This window comes from Bos mutus, chromosome 5 (genome assembly GCF_027580195.1).
Source record: "Bos mutus isolate GX-2022 chromosome 5, NWIPB_WYAK_1.1, whole genome shotgun sequence".
Taxonomy (NCBI): Eukaryota; Metazoa; Chordata; class Mammalia; order Artiodactyla; family Bovidae; genus Bos; species Bos mutus.
In genome coordinates, this window is record NC_091621.1 from 116,903,298 (window position 1) to 116,926,251 (window position 22,954).

Sequence of the window (22,954 nt, forward strand, 5' to 3'; positions counted from 1 at the left end):
GTGGCCAAGACTCAGGACCTGGGATCTTCATTCAAGTTCAAGCCCCAGCTCTTGGGAGCAGATGGGGCAAGTAAACACGTCAGCAGCACAGAGTCCATCTCTTAGCGTCTGCCCAGTCCCGGCCTCCCTGGATCATCCATCTCTGGGACCAACCATGGTTTCTTCTGAAATGCACCTTTCTGCATTCGTTTCCTGGGGACTCTCCAGGGTCATGGATCACTGATTGTGTCTTATCGGTGCAGCCTTTCCTGTCCCTCCTGTTCATCCGTAGCGCTGACACCCCAGATGCCAGCCCATGGCTGCCAGAACCTCCTGACATGACAGCTGGGCAGGTGGCCATGTCACCATGGGGTGGGTGGGTCCTGGAGAAGACTTTGAAGCTCATGTGCCCCCACATTGCCCCAAGTGACCACTCTTGCTTGTGGACTCATTCTCCTCTCTCAGTCTCTCTCTCTTTTTCTCTCTCTCTCTCTCACACACACACTGGAAATGGGAATCAGGAGTGAGGCAAGATGCTGACTCCCATTGTGCAGAGAAGGGGTGGCAGGCAGGAGTCCAAATGGGTTTCTATTTTGTTGCTCAAGATCTCCTGGAAAGTTCCCCAACCTCCCTCACAGAACCTCCCAAAGCCTCAGGACGCCAGGACTTGGGCAGGGCTTCCCATTTCTCTCCTCATGTAATTTGATACAGCAAACATCTCCTTTGGCCTCATTTGGACCTTCTCTTTCACACTGAAAGCCTGTTTTCCTCTTAAGTCCATTCTCTGCAGTGAAAACTGATGAGCTTCCTGAAAAGTGCATGATGGAGAGCCAGACCCTTGAGAGAAGCTGTAGAGGCAGAGACAGTAACCAAGTGATCAAGAATCAAGTGTCTGCATCCTATTACTAGACCAGAGACCTGAATGCTCACCTTTGTGTCTTCTGGGAAGGTGGACATTCACGCACACACACACACCAGGGCTCTGACCACATCAGGATTCCACCACACTGCAACCTTTCCACGATCCTAAAACCTGCATTTCGGCAGCTGCCAGCCCCTGCCTTGGGGGCTTTGCTGGGACAGGTCAGGCATGACATGTCTGCTCCCAGTCTCCTAGCACCCGTGGAAGAGCTCATATTACCTTCTCTGCATGTTGTCCCCCCAAAATATGTCCTCTGGTTCCCCTCGGGGTTCCTCTAGACCAGTCGACTGGTGAATCACCTAGACCCTGGCCTTTCCTGGTGGCTCAGATGGTAAAGAATCTGCTTGCAATGCATTAGACCTGGGTTGGATCCCTGGGTTGGGAAGACCCCTTGGAGGAGGGAATGGCAACCCACTCCAGTATTCTTGTTTGGAGAATCCCATGAACAGAGGAGCTGGTGGGCTACAGTCCATGGGGCTGCAAAGAGTTAGAGACGACTGAACGACCAACACACACACACCCAGACCCTAGGACCTTTCCAGGGTGCCTGTAGCATGAGCTGAGCTTGCATCCTCAGTGCTCCTCGGTGCACTGTGGGCTCCGGGCGTCCTGGACTCTGCCTCCCCTGAAGCCCTCTTCTCACCCAGCGACCTGCTGAGGCCTCCTGCTCCGGGGCGCCCCCTCCTGGAAAGACAAGGAGCGGCAGGAAGGGAGCTGGTGCGGAGAGAGATGGGTGAGTCCAGGCCGGCAGGCAGGCGCATCTGAGAGACGGGAGGAGCTGGCACGCTTATTTTCATCGCGCTGGTGTCGCTGCGTCTCCCGCGGCACCACGCTGCTGTCGCTCCCTAAAATAACCTCGTTCTACAGGAAAAGGACAGATGAGGTTTAAATTTAGCAACGGTGGGTGGGAGGGGTGGGGAATGCAGACTCTGGGATGTGATGGGGCTGGCTTTGTCATTGAAGGAATTGGAAGCCGGTGATGCCTGCCTGAGGATTCTCACCCACAGGATAAGGGAACGTCCAGCCCGAATATAATGTCCAGTCTCGAAGACCTGCCCTAAATATCCGAGGTTCTCACCCCAAGTCTTCAGTCCCACCCACCTCCCCACCAGACATGATCTTTTCCCTTAAACAGCTGAGTTGGGGTTACGTTGCCATTTCTCCATGGGCTTCTGCGTGGCTGGTTCTTTGGGAAGAGGCTAAGGGCAAAAGCAGAAGTTGAGAAAACCCCTGATTTTCAGTTAGCCTAATAAAGGGAGAGGAGTCTTCCTGTCCTCAGGGCGCCACAGACAGGGAGAAGTCCAAAAGGCACAGGAGCTGTGGAGAGGCGGTGACGTCACTTGCAAACGACAGAAGGGCAAAGGCCCAGGGTACCAGGCCCAGGCGACTCAGCTGCCTAGTCCCCCTGGAAGTCCGGCGGCCCCCCACAGACCACCCAGCCAACGACCCTCCACCTCCGGGCCCTGCTCTTCCTGCATCATCTTGCTGTTTTGAGGAAATTCCAAAGCACAGGGGGCACTCCTGCCAGGGATTGGATGGGGAGGAGGAGTAAGGGAGGAGGGAAGAGGGATTGAGGAACCCCCACCCCCACCTCCCACCCCCATGTTCACATCTCAGCAACTTAGTGTTCAGCCTTGGTCTTCAGCTTCTCTAAGTGATGGCTCATTGGCTGTCAAAAGAATTGCTTACTCCAAGGGTTCAGTGAGGCTTCAATAGGATCACTTTTTCCGGCCCACGCCATGAACAGCCTAGGGGAGGCTTGCACCAACATGAAATGCGTGCACCCACCAGTGCTTCAGTCACTGGTTTGCCAAGAAGTTCCTCAGGGCGCACTGCTCCAGGGACCCATGCATTGACCTCTTCAAGCACTACCATCAGTGTGTTCAGATCAGAAAGCAATAAAGGAGAAGGAGATTCCTGCTGAAGGACTGGAGTTCATGGGTCATGGCAAAGAAAAGCCTGAAAGCTCTTCTTGACCTTGACAGTCACCTTGAAAATGGACATCTCAAATCAGGAAATTGAGGACTCTGGTTCTTGTCAGAACTGAAGATAGCATTGATTTGATTAATTTAGGAGGGAGGAGTTTCCTTTCCTCCTTGATATTTTTCTCTCACTTGTAAAAGATGATAAACTGTCACTCTTTGCTTTGAGATTTCTGGCTTTGGCATCTCAGCAGGAACTCGGTGTTCTAAATAATGGGATTTTGGGGGATTATGGTTGTAATACTTGGTCTGGGGTTAGTTTTAAATATGTCTTGTATGAAAAGACTCGTAACCTTATCAGGATGTCTAAGATTGCCTGACCCTGAGTCATTCTTTGAAGGACATTACAGACACTCTACTGGGGTTATTTATTCTTGGAAGTAACTGGTTAAGATCTCTTTTCTATGAGAGAACTAGTGCTCCAGAAAGGGTTCCCAGCACAACAGTTGCAGTCAATGCTTGGGAGCGCCGTTTTATTTTTATATAGTAATTTAACTGTTAAGGTTGCTGGTGGACTGGGTTAGCCAAGAGGAAGATGGATTTCAGTCTTCCTGTTAAGACAGTTCCCTATCTTAACAAGAGGTGTCAGAGCTCATATTAAGATGTAAAAGCTTCATGAATGCTGCATTTCAGAGTTCATGGTGTAGTTCAGGAATTAAAATTCTTGAAGTGGCTATGGAGAAAGATCCTAAATTACAAAGATTTGGTGCTGCCAGCTTCCAACCTATGTCAATGAATTAAGTCCAGCTGTATATCGTAAAAATGCCAAAATGCTGCCTATGATTAAATGGGGGTGGGGCGGGATGGAAAAGAGGTTGCTTTGTTTGCCTTGTTTATTCACCCTGCCCTGTAATGCCTGTAATCATGAAAATGGAATAAATTGTAATATTTAGTTTAAAAAAAATCACTTTTTCTGACGCAACTCAGAATCAGCATAATATACATGAGCTATCATTATCATTAATTATTGGAAGATGGGCAGACGATGAAGGGGTCTTTGAAACATGGCCTCTAGGGGATGGCAGGATCGCTGAAGTTCCTTGCCCCTCTGCCACCGCCCCCAGACTCTGGCAGCATGGCTTGTAGAAAAAAAACAAATGGTGATTGTATTTATTTCTAATGTGTATTTATTTATTTTTTTGACTGTGCTACGCAGCATGTGAGATCTTAGTTCCCCCGACTATGGATGGAACTCGAAACCCCTGCATTGGAAGCTCAGAGTCCTAACCACTGGACTGCCAGGGAAGTCCCCAGGCTTGTGGTTTTGAACACGTGCTTTGGAGCTAGACATGCCTGGGTTTTTCTTCACTTGGCAGCTTACAGAAGGTTATTGTGGCCAATGCCCATGGGAGAGTGGCTATTTTCATAGTTTTCAGGCTGATTTAAATAAGCACAGAGTTTTTTTTTTAATAGGTGGTGGATCTTAGCCACAGGAGTGGCTAAGATCTCTATAAGCAAGAGCTCACTGGCTTTCAGGTGCTGACTTCATGGTCAGAGGTGACCTGGTACTATAGTAAGGCAAAAATAGAGGTTAGTTCACCAATAGACGGTCTTTGCTCAAAATAAGCAGGATCTTAGCTATAAATGCTTTCCAGGTAAGACTGGTGGATGGAATAGCTTTTTGTTCTGTAGTGGTTTTCAGTCAGAATTTAGGTTGAGCTCAGACCTCAAAAGGAGCTGAGTTTCACGTTCACTCCTGACTCTGTGTCTGTGAGCCTTGTGCAGGCCCAGGTAGGCCGTACCTGTCCTTGTGAACTGTGTCAGTGAAGGACAAGGGAGTGAAATGTGGAGAGTTCAATATCTCAGGTCATTAGGCTTATCCACAAGCTCTCAAGAGATACCCACAACTATCTCCAGGTAGCTCTGGAACTGTAGCCTTTATCATCCTTTGGTCAAGTATATAGTCCTTGGCCAAGAATTTGAATTTTGGACTGTGGTTTTAGCTACCAAGGGTGGTATATTTTTTTCCAATGAAGATATCAAAAGGAGTGAAGATCGCTTATTTAACAGAGGATATGCCATTTTCATGGAGAATGTGGCTCAGATGATAAAGCGTCTGTCTACAATGCGGGAGACCTGGGTTCGATCCCTGGGTTGGGAAGATCCCCTGGAGAAGGAAATGGCAATCCACTCCAGGACTAGTGCCTGGAAAATCCCATGGACAGAGGAGCCTGGTAGGCTACAGTCCACGAGATCGCAAAGAGTCGGACCCGACTGAGCAACTTCACTCACTCACTCATGCCATTTTCATGTGGACATAGAAAAATAATTGAACTTATTACCCTTATATACAAGGGCTTGTGAAGGCAATTCAAGAGGGCAGTGTCTGGAATATTCAGAGTCTAAGAAACATGCTTGCTCAAGGAGTCAAGAAAGAACTGCTTAAAAACAGCAACAACAAAATAACAATATAGGATTTGACCTTTCTCCTGGAATAAGAAAGGTGAAATTTTGAAGGAAAAATATTGGGTTGGCCAAAAAGTTTATTCAGAGTTTTTGTATAATGTTACAGAAAAAATTCGAATGAACTCTTTGGCCAATGCAATGCAAGGCTGATTGAGCTGGAGGAAGATGTCGATTTCTTTGGAAGAAAGGTCTGTGGTCTTTAAAGACAGGCTAGGCACATATGGGAGGAGTGTGAGGTCTTAGAGGTCAGGCAGGTTTGAAAAGGAATAGGAGGTTTATGCGGGTGGGTCTGATGACCCTTAATTAGAGGCTTAGAGAAAAGAGGCCATTGACAGGATCAGGTTAAAAAAAGGGTGCTCAGTTGCATCTGACTTTGCAACTCCATGGACCTCAGCCTTCCAGGCTCCTCTGTCTATGGAATTTTCCAGGCAAGAATCTTCCCCACCCAGGGATCGAACTCATGTCTCCTGCATTGCAGGCAGATTCTTTATTGCTGAGTGACTGGGAAAGCCCCCCAAAGAAAAATACAGTGGATTTAATAAGTGAAGGAAATTAGCTGACCTCTAGGTGGGAGTGTGGTAGCAGTCCATCTACCCAAGGTGGGATAAAGATGCCCTGCTGCTGTGAATGGAGAAGGCAATGGCACCCCACTCCAGTACGCTTGCCTGGAAAATCCCATGGATGGAGGAGCCTGGTAGGCTGCAGTCCATGGGGTCACAAAGAGTCGGACACGACTGAGTGACTTCACTTTCACTTTTTACTTTCATGCATTGGAGAAGGAAATGGCAACCCACTCCAGTATTCTTGCCTGGAGAATCCCAGGGACAGGGGAGCCTGGTGGGCTGCTGTCTATGGGGTCGCATAGAGTCGGACACGACTGAAGCGACTTAGCAGCAGCAGCAGCAGCAGCTGCTGTGAACTGTGAGCTAGTCCAGCTGAAAGCTCACCCTGCGGTCAGCGGAGGTAACTCCACCTGGAGAAGTCTAAGTTCACAGGGGTGGAGGTAGGGGGTTACTGTGACTGCCTATAGCCCCCTAGCTCTCCTGCTCTGCTCTTCAATCTGACAGCCAATTGTTTACGGCACTAATTTTTTGACCTACTAACCTCAGCCTTTCCAACAAGGTCAAACTGGTCTCCTGAGGAGGTGTAGAATTTAGTATAGAGACTGTGAAGTAATTGTAATATCTTGATGTTAAGGTAAGCTTTGTGTTTCCAACTTGAAATATCTGTTAATTTCAGAATTATGATTTTTAGTTGAAAGGTGTAAGACATTGCTCAAGTTTATAAACAAATAAATAAATTTAAACAAACAAAAAAATAAATAAAGTATTAGAACATTTAAGAGAAATCAAACAGCAGAACATAGTGAATTAAGTAATTAGATTTACAAGAGCTGCATATGTTATAAGAATGATTTTGTGAGTATTTTTAAGTCTACCTTGTCAGGCAATTAAAGTGCACAAGGGGAAAAAAAATCCGATATATCAAGCATATGAATATGGTGTAAAACAGTTATGGAAATTTTACTAACTTTGTAGATGAAACTAATTGCTAAAGAAATGTAAATCTGTTCAAGTTGATTTAAACATCAATCAAAGAACAAGTGGAAGCAATTTAAAAAAAAATTAGTACATTTAGAAATAGAATTTCAAGATTTGTAAGTTGAATGTCAAGGTTTGAGCAAAACTGTGTTTTATACTCACAATTTTAATAAATTAAACATTAATTTAAACCCCAGGTAACTGGTAATAGACTTTTCTATGCACATCAGACATCACAAATATTCACAATTATGGGGTATTTGTGGAGCTGGTATTAGTGATTGGGTCAGAAACTGATTGGAGAAGGCAATGGCACCCCACTCTAGTACTTTTGCCTAGAAAATCCCATGGACGGAGGAGCCTGGTGGGCTGCAGTTCATGGGGTCGCTAGAGTTGGACACGACTAATCGACTTCATTTTCACCTTTCACTTTCCTGCGTTGGAGAAGGAAATGGCAACCCACTCCACTGTTCTTGCCTGGAGAATCCCAGGGAGGGGAAGCCTGGTTGGCTGCCGTCTATGGGGTCGCACAGAGTCGGACACGACTGAAGCAATGCAGCAGCAGCAGAAACTGATGGACCCAAAGAAATCTGTGGAGATGGAGAAGGCATGGCCCAGACAAGACAGGGTGTGCCAGAAGGGCGCTCCCAGCCAGGACACAGCCGAGTGCTGTGCTGTGCTGTGCTAAGTCGCTTTAGTCGTGTCTGACTGCAACTTTATGGACTGTAGCCTACCAGGCTCCTCTGTCCATGGCACTCTCCAGGCAAGAATACTGGAGTGGGTTGCCATGCCCTTGTCCAGGGGATCTTCCCCATCCAGTAGAGGGTCCCTCAGATCTGCAGTACAGTTCACAAGGGAACAACTGAAAACTAGATGATCAAAACAGCCCTACCAACCTCTTGGTTGGAAAATCCTTTCAATGGAGTTTAATTTCATCATCTTTGGTACAGCCTCACAATGGTAACCAGAAGCGTGGACTGTTGTAGAGATCGTCAGCTTCTCAACAAAACTTAGTCCAGCCCACTGTAGGCATCAGCTAAATTATATTTCCCAGCCTCCTCTGCTACTAAGGTGGCCAAAAGGCTGAGCCAATGGAGTGTGGGCTTGACATCACATCAGCCTCCTGATTGGAGAATCCCTTCAACAAAGTTTAATTTCATTGTCACTGGCATAGCCTGACCCTGAAACCAATATTTCCCCCATTATTTATTTTCTCTTATTACTTCTAAACCTTTATTTTACTATGGGATTTGGCTGCATAGCCACAAAGTCTCTCACCTGCAATCCTGAAATCCACAAAATTTTGAAAACCAAAAGTGTTTTTAGGTAGTCTAATGCCAAAATTCATCCTGTCCTGAACAGGTGAAACTATTCATAGACTTCATTTCAAAGTAAATATTCATATTTTTCCGAAGAAGTATTTTAATTAATTAATTTGATGCTTTTGAACTGTGGTATTGAAGAAGACTCTTGAGAGTCCCTTGGACTGCAAGGAGATCCAACCAGTCCATCCTAAAGGAGAGTCCTGGAGTTTATTGGAAGGACTGATGCTGAAGCTGAAACTCCAATACTTTGGCCACCTGATGCAAAGAATTGACTCATTGGAAAAAGACCCTGATGCTGGGAAAGATTGAAGCCAGGAAGAGAAGGGGATGACAGAGGATGAGATGGTTGGATGGCATCACTGACTCGATGGACATGAATTTGAGCAAACTCTGGGAGATGGTGAAGGACAGGGAGGCCTGGCGTGCTGCAGTCCATGGGGTCGCAAAGAGGACACAACTGAGCGGCTGAATTAATTTGACTGCGCCAGGTCTTAGTTGTGGCAAATGTGATCTTTAGTTTTGGCATGTGGGATCTGTTTTTTTTTTTTTTCTTCACTTGAGGCATGGAAACTCTTAGTTGCTACATGTGGGATCTAGTTCCCTGAAGGGATCAAACCTGGGCCCCCTGCATTGAGAACGAGAAGTCTTAGCCCCTGGACCACCAGGGAAGTCCCCAGAAGAAATATTAATGTGCTTGATTCTGAGAGGCTGTCCCAGAGCTGGTCAGGGAAGGTATGTAATTCACATAGACTGGTGTATAATACATAGCCTACGTTTACCTCAATAAAATCTCCAGAGATCGGGATACTGAAACATGTGCTGTGCTGTGCTTAGTCGCTCAGTCATGGCTGACTCTTTGCGACCTCATGGACTGTAGCCTGCCAGGCTCCTCTGTCCATGGGATTCTCCAGGCAAAAATATTGGAGTGGATTGCCATTCCCTCCTCCAGGGGATCTTTCCAACCCAGGAATCGAACCGAGGTCTCCCGAATTGCAGGCAGATTCTTTACCATCTGAGCCACCAGGGAAGCCCTACTGAAACATAACTGGTCCCAAGAGTTTAAGATGAAGGAATGTGGACCTGAGCAAATATACGTATCTGGATTGTATTATGTATTGTTCCAAATTCTGGAATACTGCTTTGCTTGGTCCAATCATTTTGAATTAGAGACCCAGGCTGTATCCATCTGTGCCTCAGCCGTTGCCAACACAGGATTTCCAAGGTCACCGTGTACGGTTGGCTGTACCAAGCTGGAAAGAGCAAGTATCAGAGGATGGCACGTTGGGGGATTTCACAGACCAGGCCTGGAAGGGGTGATTATCATTCTGCTCAGTTTCCATTAGCTACTATCCAGTCATTTGGCCACCTACACAGCTGGGGAGGCTGGGAAATGTAGTTCAGCTGTGTGGCCAGGACGAGGTGGAGTGTTTCAGTAATCAGCTGGCAGTCTCTGCAGCAGTCCATCCTCCTGGTGTTTTGGGCGCAATATCCATTTCACCCTTCTTCCCACGTGGAGAATACACACCCCTCCTTCCCAAAAGACACATTCGAGTCCCATCCAGGATTTCTGGATCGTGTATAGTCTTCTCCATATGACTCTTCATTGCCTGGTGACTTATGAGCTGAAGACACAAGTGATCTGAACACTATCTCCTCCCCACAACCTTTGCCACGACTGCATTGGAGTTCAAGTTTTTGTTTGTTTGTTTCCAATTTGGGAATATTATGGCCTTCCCAGGTGGTGCTAGTGGTAAAGAATGCACCTGCCAAGGGAGGAGATGCAAGAGACTTGGGTATGATCCCTGGGTCAGGAAGATCCCTTGGAGGAGGAAATGGCAACCCCCTCCAATATTCTTACCTGGAAAATTCCATGGACAGAGGAGCCTGGCGGGTTACAGTCTATGTGACCACAAAAAGCCAGACATGACTGAGGGATTGAGCACTACTTGGGAATACTATAGGCAATGCCATTGTGTACATTTTTATACCTGTGTACCACCAGACATATATGTGTAAGAGTGTTCCTAGGTAAGCATGATAGAAGTTTGGTCATGTATGCCTTACTGTGTAACGATAAACTGACTTTTTTTGTTTGTTTGTTTTTTGGCCACACCATGTAGTATACAGGATCTTAGTTCCCTGACCAGGGATTGAACCTGTGCCCCTTGCAGTGAAAGAGTGGAGTTTTAACAACTGGACCGCCAGAGAAGTCCCATGACAAACTGATTTCTGCTCAGTAAATCAATTTATCTGTTTGTTAGTACATTAATTTATCTGTTCTTGTATCAAATACCATATTGTTTATAACTCTTGATATCTGGTGAAGCAAATTCTCTCACCTTGTTCTTCCTTGTATGTATCTTTATTACTGGTTCACAGGGTTAGAGTATGCTTAATTTTGTCTTCCAAAGTGACTATACCATTTTGCATTTCCACCAGCTATGAATGAGAGTTCTTTTTGCTCCACTACCTCAGCAGCATTTGGTGTTCTCAGAATATTAGACGTTGGCCATTCTAATAAGTGTGCCAGTTCAGTTCAGTTCAGTCCCTCAGTCGTGTCCTGACTCTTTGCGACTCCATGAATTGCAGCATGCCAGGACTCCCTGTCCATCACCAACTCCCAGAGTTTACCCAAACTCAAGTCCATAGAGTCAGTGATGCCATCTAGCCATCTCATCCTCTGTCGTCCCCTTCTCCTCCTGCCCCCAATCCCTCCCAGCATCAGAGTCTTTTCCAATGAGTCAACTCTTTGTATGAGGTGGCCAAAATACTGGAGTTTCATAAGTGTGTAGTAGTGTATTATTGTTTCAATTTGCATTTCCCTAATGACATTTGATGTTGAGCATCTTTTCACATGCTTATATTCCATCTGTATATCGTCTTTGGTAAGGTGTCTCTTCAGATCTTTTGCTCATTTTAAAATTGGGTTGTCATCTTCCTATTGAGTTTTGAGTGTTCTCATATCTTAGATGCTTCTGTTCTGCCGCTTAGTCCTGTCTGACTCTTTGAGACCCCATGGACTGTAGCCCACCAGGCTTCCCTGTCTGTAGGATTTCCCAGGGCAGGAATACTGGAGTGGGTTGCCATTTCCTTCTCCAGGGGATCTTCCTGACCCAGGGATCGAACTCAAATCTCCTGCATTGACAGGAGGGTTCTTTACCACTGGATGCCACTCCTTTATCAGACATGTGTTTTGCAAATCTTTTGTTCTAGTCTGTGGCTCATCTTCTCATTTTCTTGAAGTGATACTTTTTACAATCAGTGAATGCCTTAGGGGCCTCGATGGAAGTCAGGTTGGGAAGCTGGGTGGGAGCAGCCTCTTTTAGAATGCTTCTAAGGGCAGGAAGTGTTGTATGTGGTGCTGGTGGTGGGATAGGAAAGGTTAATGCCCGGAAGCAGGATTTAAAGGTGATGTAAGTATCTGGTCAAGGCCTTTTACCAGTGTAAATAATAAGGAATTAGGGAATTAGCATAGGGGCTTGTGTTTGATGCATATTTACTGAACTACTGAATTAAAATGGACTATCACACTGGTTTTTAGATAGGGCATTTGACATTATTCACTGAATGACAGTCACAGCCTAACATCACAGATTTTCTAGATGGAGGCCTTTTAGATATCTAACGAGTTCTATCTCCCCCAGGTTGTAAACGAGAAAATGAGGGGTCAGGTCAAAGTTATTGCAACTCATAGACAGTGAATATGACCAACCAGCAGGAGAATTGTGATTCAAATACAGGTTTCATGCTTTTAGCTAGTGCTTATTCCAAACAGCAGTGCTATAATTTTGTTTCAACTGTCAAGCACATTTTAGAAAACCCAAGCCTATTGTATTGATCCATATTTTTGCTTAGTGTATTCTTTCTTCTTTTATGATGTTCCAAGAGTTTTTCTTAGAGAACTCCTTTTAGCCCTTCATTTAAGGCAGATCTGTGGTGACATATTCTCTGTAGTTTTCCTTTATTGAGGTTGTCTTGATTTTCCCTTCTTTAAAAAGAGAATGTATGTATTTATTTAGCTGCTCTGTGCCTTGGTTGTGGCCATGTGGGGCCCTTCACTGTGCTGCATGGACTCTCTAGTTGTGGTGCCTTCGCTCAGGAGTTGCAGCACGTTGGGCTCAACTACTCCATGGCATGTGGGATGTTAGTTTCCCGACCAAGGGATCAAACCCACGTTCCCTGCACTGCAAGGTGGATTCTTAACCTCTGGATCACCAGGGAAGTCCTGATTTTCCCTTCATTTCTGAAGGATATTTTCAATAGTGTGGTGCAGAATCATGTCCCCTGAAAGATGTCTATGTCATAATCCCTGGAACCTATGGATATTTTAGGCAAAAGGGGAATTAAGTTTGCAGAATCATTAAGGTTGATAATCAGCTGATCCTAATATGGGGAGATTATCCTGGATTATCCAAATGAGCCCATGGCATTCACAGAGGTCTTTATAATTAGAAGAAGGAGGCAGAAAGGAGAGAAAGAGGGGTGGTAGTGTGAGAAGAACTTGGCATGGGCTTGCTGGCTGAATGGAGGATGGAGGGAGGAGGCCATGAAACAAATAATATGGGTAGCCTCTAGTGTCTTGAGAGACAGGAAACAGGCTTTCCCAAGAAGGACTAGAGCTCTGTTGCTTTTGGCTTAGTGGTAAAGAAAACACCTCCAAGGCAGGAAATACACAGAAGATGTGGGTTCTATCCCTGGGTCTGGAAGATCCTCTGGAACAGGAAATGGCAACCCACTCCAGGATTCTTGTTTGGAAAATTCCATGGACAGAGCAGCCTGGCAGGCTGCAGCCCATAGAGTCTCAAAGAGTCGGACATGACTGAGGATGCACGCACAAACATTCAGATTACCTTAATTTGATCCTGGAGAGACCCGTTTCAGGCTTTTGACCTCTAGGATGGTAACATAATTAATTTCTCCTATAGGCAAGATGTCATTTTCCTCTGGTAGTTTTTGAATAATTTTTCTTTGTCTTTGGTTTTCTGAAGGTTAATTTTGATGTATCTTGGTATATTCCTGTGGGTTAATCCTGTCAGGGCTTTGCTTCGTTTCATAATCTGTAGGATTATGTTTCTTGGTAAATTTGAGTTTTCAGCCATTATTACGTTGACTATTTTTTTCAGCCCTGCCCTCTTTATCTTCTGGGACTGTGATGATACAAATATACAAACGTTAAATCTTTTGTTATAGGCCCAAAGATCCCTGAGGCTGTTTTTTTTTTTCTTTCTTTTATTTTCTTTTTGGTCTAATTTTTTTCTGTTGTAATTTCTGTGTTTTATCTTCCAGTTAACTGATTTTTTCCCCACTCTGTCCTATCCATTCTACCATTGAGTTCATTTGCTCAGCTTTTAATTTGGTTACTGTATTTTTAAGGTATAAAAATTTTCATTTGTAATTTGTATGTATTTGCTTGTTTGAGCATATTTATCATGGCTGCCTGAAAATAACTGTAATATCTCTATCATCTCAGTGTTGGCATCTATTGGTTGACATTTTTCATTCAGTTTGAGATCTGCCTGGTTCTGGATATGATGAGTGATTTCTTACTGAAACCTGGATAATTTTGCCTTTTGTTATAGACTCTGGATCTTCACTTTTTAAAGACTGATTTATTCATTTTTAGCTGCGATGCGTCTTCATTGCTGCGCACTGGTTCTAGCTGTGCTACTCTTCCTTGCGATGTGCTGTCTTCTCACTGCAGTGGTTTCTCAACAGAGCCTGTTGTGGAGCACAGGCTCTGGGTGGTGAGCTTCAGTAGTTGTGGCACATCAGCTCAGTAGTTGTGGTGCAAGGGCTTACTTGCTCTGTGGCATGTGGGGTCTTCCTGGACCAGGGGTTGAACTTGTGTCCCCTACATTGGCAGGCGAATCCCCAACCTTTAGTACACCAGGTAAACCCTGTGTCTTCTGTTTGACTGGGTTTGAATGGGTTATTTTTACACCACTTTTGCAGGGAGAGGAGGGGCACTGCCTTATCATTACTACTTGGAGATTGAAGTCCAGAGTCCCCATTTGGCTTTTGTTGACACCTGAAGGGCTGGGGCTTCTCCTACTGCTGGGCAGACCATCCCACGGGTCCCCACTGACACTGCAGGGAATGGGGAAGAGCCTAATGACTGGTCTGTGGGAATGGGCTCCCTACCTGGCCTCTCTGACATACCCCAGCATGGGGTGTCTTGTTACAGTCTCATGAGGTTGGAAGTCTAGGCTTCCCTCTTGGCTTTTGCTGGTGTGGATGTGAGTGGCTCCACAGTTTTTCAGTGGGCATTTGGCTGGAACAGAGTGTTTATTTTCTGTGTGTGTGTGTGTGTGTGTGTGTGTGTAGACTACCCCTTTTCTGGTTTTTTGGCTAGATGGCAGACTTTATCAGAGCTTAGTTTTTGGTCTAGCCATGCTAGTGCTTCCACGTTGCTGACCTCCCTAGCATCGAGTCTGGGATGCACAAGGTAAAAAAAAAACCCATGGAATTCACTACCATCTTGTTTAGTGGGTCCTAGCCAGTCTGCTTTCTTTTTTCCACCTTTCAGAATTCTTCGTATGTTTGTTCTACATATAATATCCAGGGTTTTCAGTTGTATTTAATGGGAGAAATAGAGAAAAGTATGTCTATGTCATCTTCTCCCAAACACAAGTCTTCCTCCAAACAAACAAGTCGACATACAAACATATTATGTATCTGTGTATGCTATAGATGTTTAGGAAAAATTCTGAAAAGGGAGCAAAACCACTAATTTGGGGAAATACTCCTGAGTCAAAAAACCTTGAACTGTTTTTTCCTTCCTTCCATTCTTTGGGGGAAAAAGGATCAAAGATTTTCTAATTGGATTTTGGCAAAGGTGACAGACCTCTTGCCTGGTGGCTCAGATTATAAAGAATCTGCCTGCAATGCGGGAGACCTGGGTTCAATCTCTGGGTTGGGAAGATCCTCTGGAGAAGGGAATGGAAACCCACTCCAGTATTCTTGCTTGGGAAATTCCATGGACAAAGAAACCTGGTGGGCTACAGTTCATGAGGTCACAAGAGTTGGACATGACTGAGCAACTAACACACATACACACACACACACACACACACACACACACACACGGGTGACAGATTGAGTCCTCCCTGTGTTGCTAAAAATCATAAGATTACGCTCCAAGGAGAGATAAAGGGAATATGCACAGTCCTTATTGCTGTCTGAGAGGAATTCCCTGTCCAGGCGATGGAGTTAGGTATCCAAATGTACATTGGGTTTATACCCAAACTTAAATTGGTAGTGTTGGCTATATCTAGATTTCATTACTTGGAACACTTTTAAAGCAAAGTGAGCTTTGTCCAGGTATATTAGATGGAGACAGATAAAGCTTAGATGAATCCAGGTTTTTGATTGGCTCCATCTACACAAACAGCTTTCTTCCCTTGCCCAGTTGTCTCCACTAGTGATGTCAACTGAAGGAGAAAGGATCATGGGTAAACACACTCAATAGGCCCTTCCAATTGTACATATGTGAAGGCTGTACCTTGATTTGCAACTTCCAGAGCATGGACATTTCCATTACACAGCATCTTATGTCATCAAGCTGGTTTTAAACAAGGCAGAGGAACCAGAGTTCAAATTGCCAACATCCACTGGATCATCGAAAAAGCAAAAGAGTTCCAGAAAAACATCTATTTCTGCTTTATTGACTATGCCAAAGCCTTTGACTGTGAGGATCACAATAAACTCTGGAAAATTCTGAAAGAGATGGGAATACCAGACCACCTGACCTGCCTCTTGAGAAACCTGTATGGAGGTCAGGAAGCAACAGTTAGAACTGGACATGGAACCACAGACTGGTTCCAAATAGGAAAAGGAGTACGTCAAGGCTGTATATTGTCACTGTGCTTATTTAACTTATATGCAGAGGACATCATAAGAAACACTGGGCTGGTTGAAGCACAAGCTGGAATCAAGATTGCTGGGAGAAATATCAATAACCTAAGATATGCAGATGACTACCCTTATGGCAGAAAGTGAAGAAGAACTAAAGAGCCTCCTGATGAAAGTGAAAGTGGAGAGTGAAAAAGTTGGCTTAAAGCTCAACATTCAGAAAACTAAGATCATAGCATCCGGTCCCATCACTTCATGGGAAATAGATGGGGAAACAGTGTCAGACTTTATTTTTCTGGGCTCCAAAATCACTGCAAATGGTGATTGCAGTCATGAAATTAAAAGACACTTGCTTCTCCTTGGAAGGAAAGTTATGACCAACCTAGACAGCATATTAAAAAGCTGAGACATTACTTTGCCAACAAAGATCCGTCTAGTCAAGGCTATGGCTTTTCCAGTATCATGTATGGGTGTGAGAGTTGGACTAAAAAGAAAACTGAGCGCCGAAGAATTGATTCTTTTGAACTGTGGTGCTAGAGAAGACTCTTGAGAGTCCCTTGGACTGCAAGGAGATCCAACCAGTCCATCTTAAAGGAAATCAGTCCTGGGTGTTCATTGGAAGGACTGATGTTGAAGCTGAAACTCCAATACTTTGGCCACCTGATGTGAAAGCATCATTTCAGGGTCATTTGAAAAGACTCAGATGCTGGGAAAGATTGAGGGCAGGAGGAGAAGGGGATGACAGAGGATGAGATGGTTGGATGGCATCACCGACTCGGAAATGGGTTTGGGTGGACTCTGGGAGTTGATGATGGACAGGAAGGCCTGGCGTGCTGCAATTCATGGGGTCGCAAAGAGTTGGACACGACTGAGCAACTGAACTGAAGTGAACTATGTCATCAAAAAACCAAAGAATCAAACCAGATAAGGAAATTCCTCTTTTCCAACTTTTCTCTTAACAAAAAGCTACAAAGTAACTCAACACCTACAAAGTAAGGACATTCATATACCCAAGCATCAAATCTTTGACACTCAGCTTTCTTTATAGTCCAGCCCTCACATCCATACATGACTACTGGAAAAACCATAGCCTTAACTAGACAGACCTTTGTTGGCAAAGTAATGTTTCTGCTTTTCAATATGCTGTCTAGGTTGGTCATAACTTTTCTACCAAGGAGTAAGCATCTTTTAATTCATGGCTGCAATCACCATCTGCAGTGATTTTGAGCCCACCCCCCCACCCCCCAAAGTCTGACACTGTTTCCACTGTTTCTCCATCTATTTGCCATGAAGTGTGGGACTGGATGCCATGACCTTTGTTTTCTGCATGTTGAGCTTTAAGCCAACTTTTTCACTCTCCTCTTTCACTTTCATCAAGAGGCTCGTTAGCACTTCTTCACTTTCTGCCATAAGGGTGGTGTCATCTCCATATCTGAGGTTATTGATATTTCTCCCAGCAATCTTGATTTCAGCTTGTGCTTCAACCAGCCCAGCGTTTCTCATGATGTCCTCTGTATATAAGTTAAATGAGCACAGTGACAATATACAGCCTTGACGTACTCCTTTTCCTATTTGGAACCAGTCTGTGGTTCCATGTCCAGTTCTAACTGTTACTTCCTGACCTCCATACAGGTTTCTCAAGAGGCAGGTCAGGTGGTCTGGTATTCCCACCTCTTGAAGAATTTTCTAGAGTTTATTGTGATCCACACAGTCAAAGGCTTTGGCATAGTCAATAAAGCAGAAATAGATTTTTTTTTGGAACTCTCTTGCTTTATTGATGATCCAACAGATGTTGGCAATTTGAACTCTGGTTCCTCTGCCTTTTCTAAAACCAGCCTGTACATCTGGAAGTTCACGATTCATGTATTGCTGAAGCCTGGCTTGGAAAATTTTGAGCATTACTTTACTAGCGTGTGAGATGAGTGCAACTGTGCAGTAGTTTGAGCATTCTTTGCCATTGCCTTTCTTTGGGATTGCAATGAAAACAGACCTTTTCCAGTCCTGTGGCCACTGCTGAGTTTTCCAAATTTGCTGACATACTGAGTGCAGCACTTTCACAGCATCATCTTTTAGGATTTGAAATAGCTCCACTGGAATTCCATCACCTTCACTAGCTTTGTTCATAGTGACACTTTCTAAGGCCCACTTGACTTCACATTCCAGGATGTCTGGCTCTAGGTCAGTGATCACACCATTGTGATTATCTGGGTCGTGAAGATCTTTTTTGTACAGTTCTTCTGTGTATTCTTGCCACCTCTTCTTAATATCTTCTGCTTCTGTTAGGCCCATACTATTTCTGTCCTTTATTGACCCCATCTTTGCATGAAATGTTCCCTTGGTATCTTCTGATTTTCTTGAAGAGATCTCTAGTCTTTCCCATTCTATTGTTTTCCTCTATTTCTTTGCACTGATCCCTGAGGAAGCCTTTCTTATCTCTCCTAGCTATTCTTTGGAACTCTGCATTCAAATGGGTATATCTTTCCTTTTCTCCTTCGCTTTTCACTTGTCTTCTTTTCACAGCTATTTGTAAGGCCTCCTCAGACAGCCATTTTGCTTTTTTGCATTTCTTTTTTTTGGGGGGGATGGTCTTGCTCCCTGTCTCTTGTACAATATCATGAACCTCCATCCATAGTTCATCAGGCACTCTGTCTTTCAGATCTAGTCCCTTAAATCTATTTTTCATTTCCACTGTATAATCGTTAGCGATTTGATTTAGGTCATACCTGAATGATCTAGTGATTTTCCCTACTTTCTTCAATTTAAGTCTGAATTTGGCAATAAGGAGTTCATGATCTGAGCCACAGTCAGCTCCCAGTCTTGTTTTTGCTGACTGTATAGAGCTTCTCCATCTTTGGCTGCAAAGAATATAATCAATCTGATTTTGGTGTTGGCCATCTGGTGATGTCCATGTGTAGGGTCTTCTCTTGTGTTGTTGGAAGAGGGTGTTTGCTATGTATCAGTGTGTTCTCTTGGCAGAACTCTATTAGCCTTTGCCCTGCTTCATTCTGTACTCCAAGGCCAAATTTACCTGTTACTGCAGGTGTTTCTTGACTTCCTACTTTTGCATCCCAGTCCCCTATAATGAAAAGGATATCTTTTTTGGGTGTTAGTTCTAGAAGGTCTTGTAAGTCTTCATAGAAACATTCAACTTCAGCTTCTTCAGCATTACTGGTTGGGGCATAGACTTGGATTACCATGCTATTGAATGGTTTGCCTTGGAAACGAACAGAGATCATTCTGTCATTTTTGAGACTGCATCCAAGTACTGCATTTTGGACTTTTTGTTGACTGTGATGGCTACTCCATTTCTTCTAAGGGATTCTTGCCCACAGTAGTAGGTACAATGCCATCTGAGTTAAATTCACTCATTCCAGTCAATTTTAATTTGCTGATTCCTAAAATGTCAACATTCATTCTTGCCATCTCCTGTTTGACCACTTCCAATTTGCCTTGAATCATGGACCTAATATTCTAGGTTCCTATGCAATATTGCTGTTTACAGGATTGGACCTTGCTTCCATCACCAGTCACATCCACAACTGGGTATTGTTTTTCCTTTGGCTCCATCCCTTCATTCTTTCTGGAGTTGTTTCTCCACTGATCTCCAGTAGCATATTGGGCACCTACTGACCTGGGGAGTTCCTCTTTCAGTGTCCTATCTTTTTGACTTTTCATACTGTTCATTGGTTTGTCAAGGCAAGAGTAATCAAGTGGTTTGCCATTCCTTTCTCCAGTGGACCACATTCTGTCAGACCTCTCCACCATGATTTGTCCATCTTGGGTGGCCCTACATGGCAGAGGATGAAATCGTTGGATGGTATCACTGACTCAATGGCCATGAGTTTAAGTAAACTCCAGAGTTGGTGATGGACAGGGAGGCCTGGTGTGCTGTAGTCCATGGGGTTGCAAAGAGTCGAACACGACTGAGTGACTGAACTGAACTGACTGAATGGAACTGAAGTTTTGTCTTGGTCTCACATCTGACCTTTAAGTACCTGTACAGTGGTTAAAATTTAACCCAGTAATTTTGACCTACCTGAACTAGTAAATTTGCTTTACAGATATATGTGACATTATGAATTTAAGTGTTTGATGTATAAGAGAATCTAATGTATTAACCTTCAATGTGGGAAGTAAAGTTTTAGACTTGAGATTTTCAGATGACTAAGATAATTTGAAAAATGTTTATATGTGATCTATTAGACTTACAAGGTTGACTATGGGTTTGGAAATTTTGCCCACAGGGTTGTGTGAGCTGTCAGGCATTTAAAGTGCTTAAAAGGGACTTGCTTGGTGGTTAAGACTCTGCCTGCTAATGCAAGGGACATTGTTTTGATACCTGGTCCAGGAAGATTTCTCATGCCTCGGGGCAACTTGGCCTATGTGGCACAACTACTGAAGCCTCCACACCCTAGAGCCTGTACTCCGCAACAAGAGAAGCCACTGCAGTGAGAAGCCCATGCAACGCAACTGGAGAGTAACTCCCACTTGCTGAAATTGGAGAAAGCCTGTGAGCAGCAACAAAGACCCAGAACAGCCAAAATTAAATACAAATTTTAAAAAAGTGCTTTAAAATATGTATATTAAATGCCATGTAATTTAAAATATTTAAGGAAACAATTGAATTTTTTTTCCCAAAGGGTAAGTCTAGTACAATGCTTAATAGCAGGGATTCTGGGAGCAGGTTTGTAGGTCAGGGATCATCAAACTATGTCCTATTGTCTGTTTCTGTACAGTCTGTAGGCTAAGAATGGTTTTGACATTTTTAAATGGTTGAGAAAAATCAAAAGAAGACTAATATCTTGTGACATTAAAAAATAATATAAAACTCAAACTTCAGTGTCCATAACAAATTTTATGGGATTATAGCCACTTGTTGTTCAGTTGCTAAGTCATGTCCAACTCTTTGCCACCCCATGAACTACAGCACTCCAGCCTCCCTGTCCCTCACCATCTCCCAGAGTTTGCCCCAGTTCATGTCCATTGAATCGGTGATGTCATCCAACCATCTCATCCTCTGTTGCCCTGTTCGTCTTCTGCTCTCAATCTTTCCGAGCATCAGGGTCTTTTCCAATGAGTTGGGTGTTTGTGTCAGGTGGCCGAAGTATTGGAGCTTTAGCTTCAGCATCAGTCCTACCAGAGTATTCAGGGTTGATTTCCTTTAAGATTGACTGGTTTGATCTTCTTGCAGTCCAAGGGACTCTCAAGAGTCTTCTCCAACATCACAGTTCAAAATCAATTCTTCAGTTCTCTGCCTTTGTGATGGTCCAGCTCTCATACCTGTACATGACTACTGGAAAGACTAGATGGACCTTTGTCAGCAAAGTGATGTCTTGGCTTTTTAATACACTGTCTGGGTTTGTCATAGCTTTCCTGCCAAGAAACAATGGTCTTTTAATTTCATGGTTGTCACCATCCATAGCCATTCCTTTATGTAGTGTCAATGGCTGCTTTCATGCTACAACTGAAGAACTGAATAGCTGTGACAGAGACATACACCTGCCAAGACGAACGTATTTTCTGCTTGGCCCTTTAAAGATAAACTTAGATGACCCTGGTGTAGGTTCAAAGCACAGCTTTGCTGCTTACTAGTACAAGCTTGGCACGTCACCTAACTTCTCTGTGCCTCAGTTTCCTCATCTGTAAAATGGGGATGATAATAGTCATTATCATGAGAATTAAATCAATCAGTATTTGAAAAATGCTTCAGAATAATGCCTGGTGCATAGTAAATACAATGTAAGTGTTTAAAAATTGGATAAAATTTAGCTGTGTGTTTTTGGCCAAGTCTTATTTGTGAAGTGAGATCACAGTTCTTACTTCATAGGGGTATTATGCAGATTAGAAGTGTTAATGCACATAAAATGTTTAGTGGGATGCCTGGATTTTAGTAGACATTCAGTAAACATCAGTAATTATCATTGTTACCATTCTCCTGCAAGTGGCATACACAGTGAGTTATTGCTAATCGGTTACTAAATGCCTAGCAGAGCTCAAGGTTATGTGTGTGCTATGCTTTGAATGGTACTGGGGTCTGGTTGCCTTGATTTTCTGACATTCTACTGTATCAGTGTGCTTTCAGTTAAACATTGCTCTGTCCAGGGATCCTCTTTTTTTTTTTCTTATTTATTTTTATTGAAGTATGATGGCCTTTCCTGGTGGCTCAGTGGTAAAGAATCCACCTGCCAATGCAGGAGACATGGGTTTGATCCCTGGGTCGAGAAGATCCCCTGGAGAAGGAAATGGCAACCCATTCCAGTATTCTTGCCTGGGAAATCCTGTGGACAGAGGAGCCTGGCGGGCTGCAGTCCATGTGGTCACAAAGAGTCAGACACGACTTAGTGACTAAACAACAACAGCAAGATTGAAGTATAGTTGATTTACAATGCTGTTAATTCCTGAGTGATCCTCTTTTTAAAGTATGCACTTTTCAAAGGGGCATCCCTTCCTCCTTGGCATGGTTTAGTTTATTTAGGTACAGGTATTTTCTTTACAGTGGCAGCCTGAGAACAGAGTCCAGGCAAGGGTTGGGATCTCAAACAGGTAAGGAAAAGGAGAAATTTTTCAGTCTCAGATTTTCCCTGCCATTCTGTTTCCCTGAGGTGGCAGAGCAGCTTCTCTACCATCAGGGACATGTTTACACAGCTTTGCCCTTACGGTCCCTTGGGGCTTCCACCTTTGAAATCTACGGAGAAGGCAATGGCACCTCACTCCAGTACTCTTGCCTGGAGAGCCCCATGGACGGAGGAGCCTGGTGGGCTGCAGTCCCTGGGGTCGCTAGAAGTCGGACACGACTGAGTGACTTCACTTTCACTTTTCACTTTCATGCATTGGAGAAAGCAATGGCAACCCACTCCAGTGTTCTTGCCTGGAGAATCCCGGGGACGGGGGAGCCTGGTGGGCTGCCGTCTATGGGGTCGCACAGAGTCGGACACGACTGAAGCGACT

General features: G+C 44.2%; 1 pseudogene; it reads left to right on the forward strand.

Annotated features, from left to right (window-relative positions):
• Nucleotides 1–2,640: 2,640 nt before the first annotated feature.
• LOC102269067 (TP53-regulated inhibitor of apoptosis 1 pseudogene) lies at nt 2,641–2,877 on the forward strand (annotated as a pseudogene).
• Nucleotides 2,878–22,954: the final 20,077 nt, after the last annotated feature.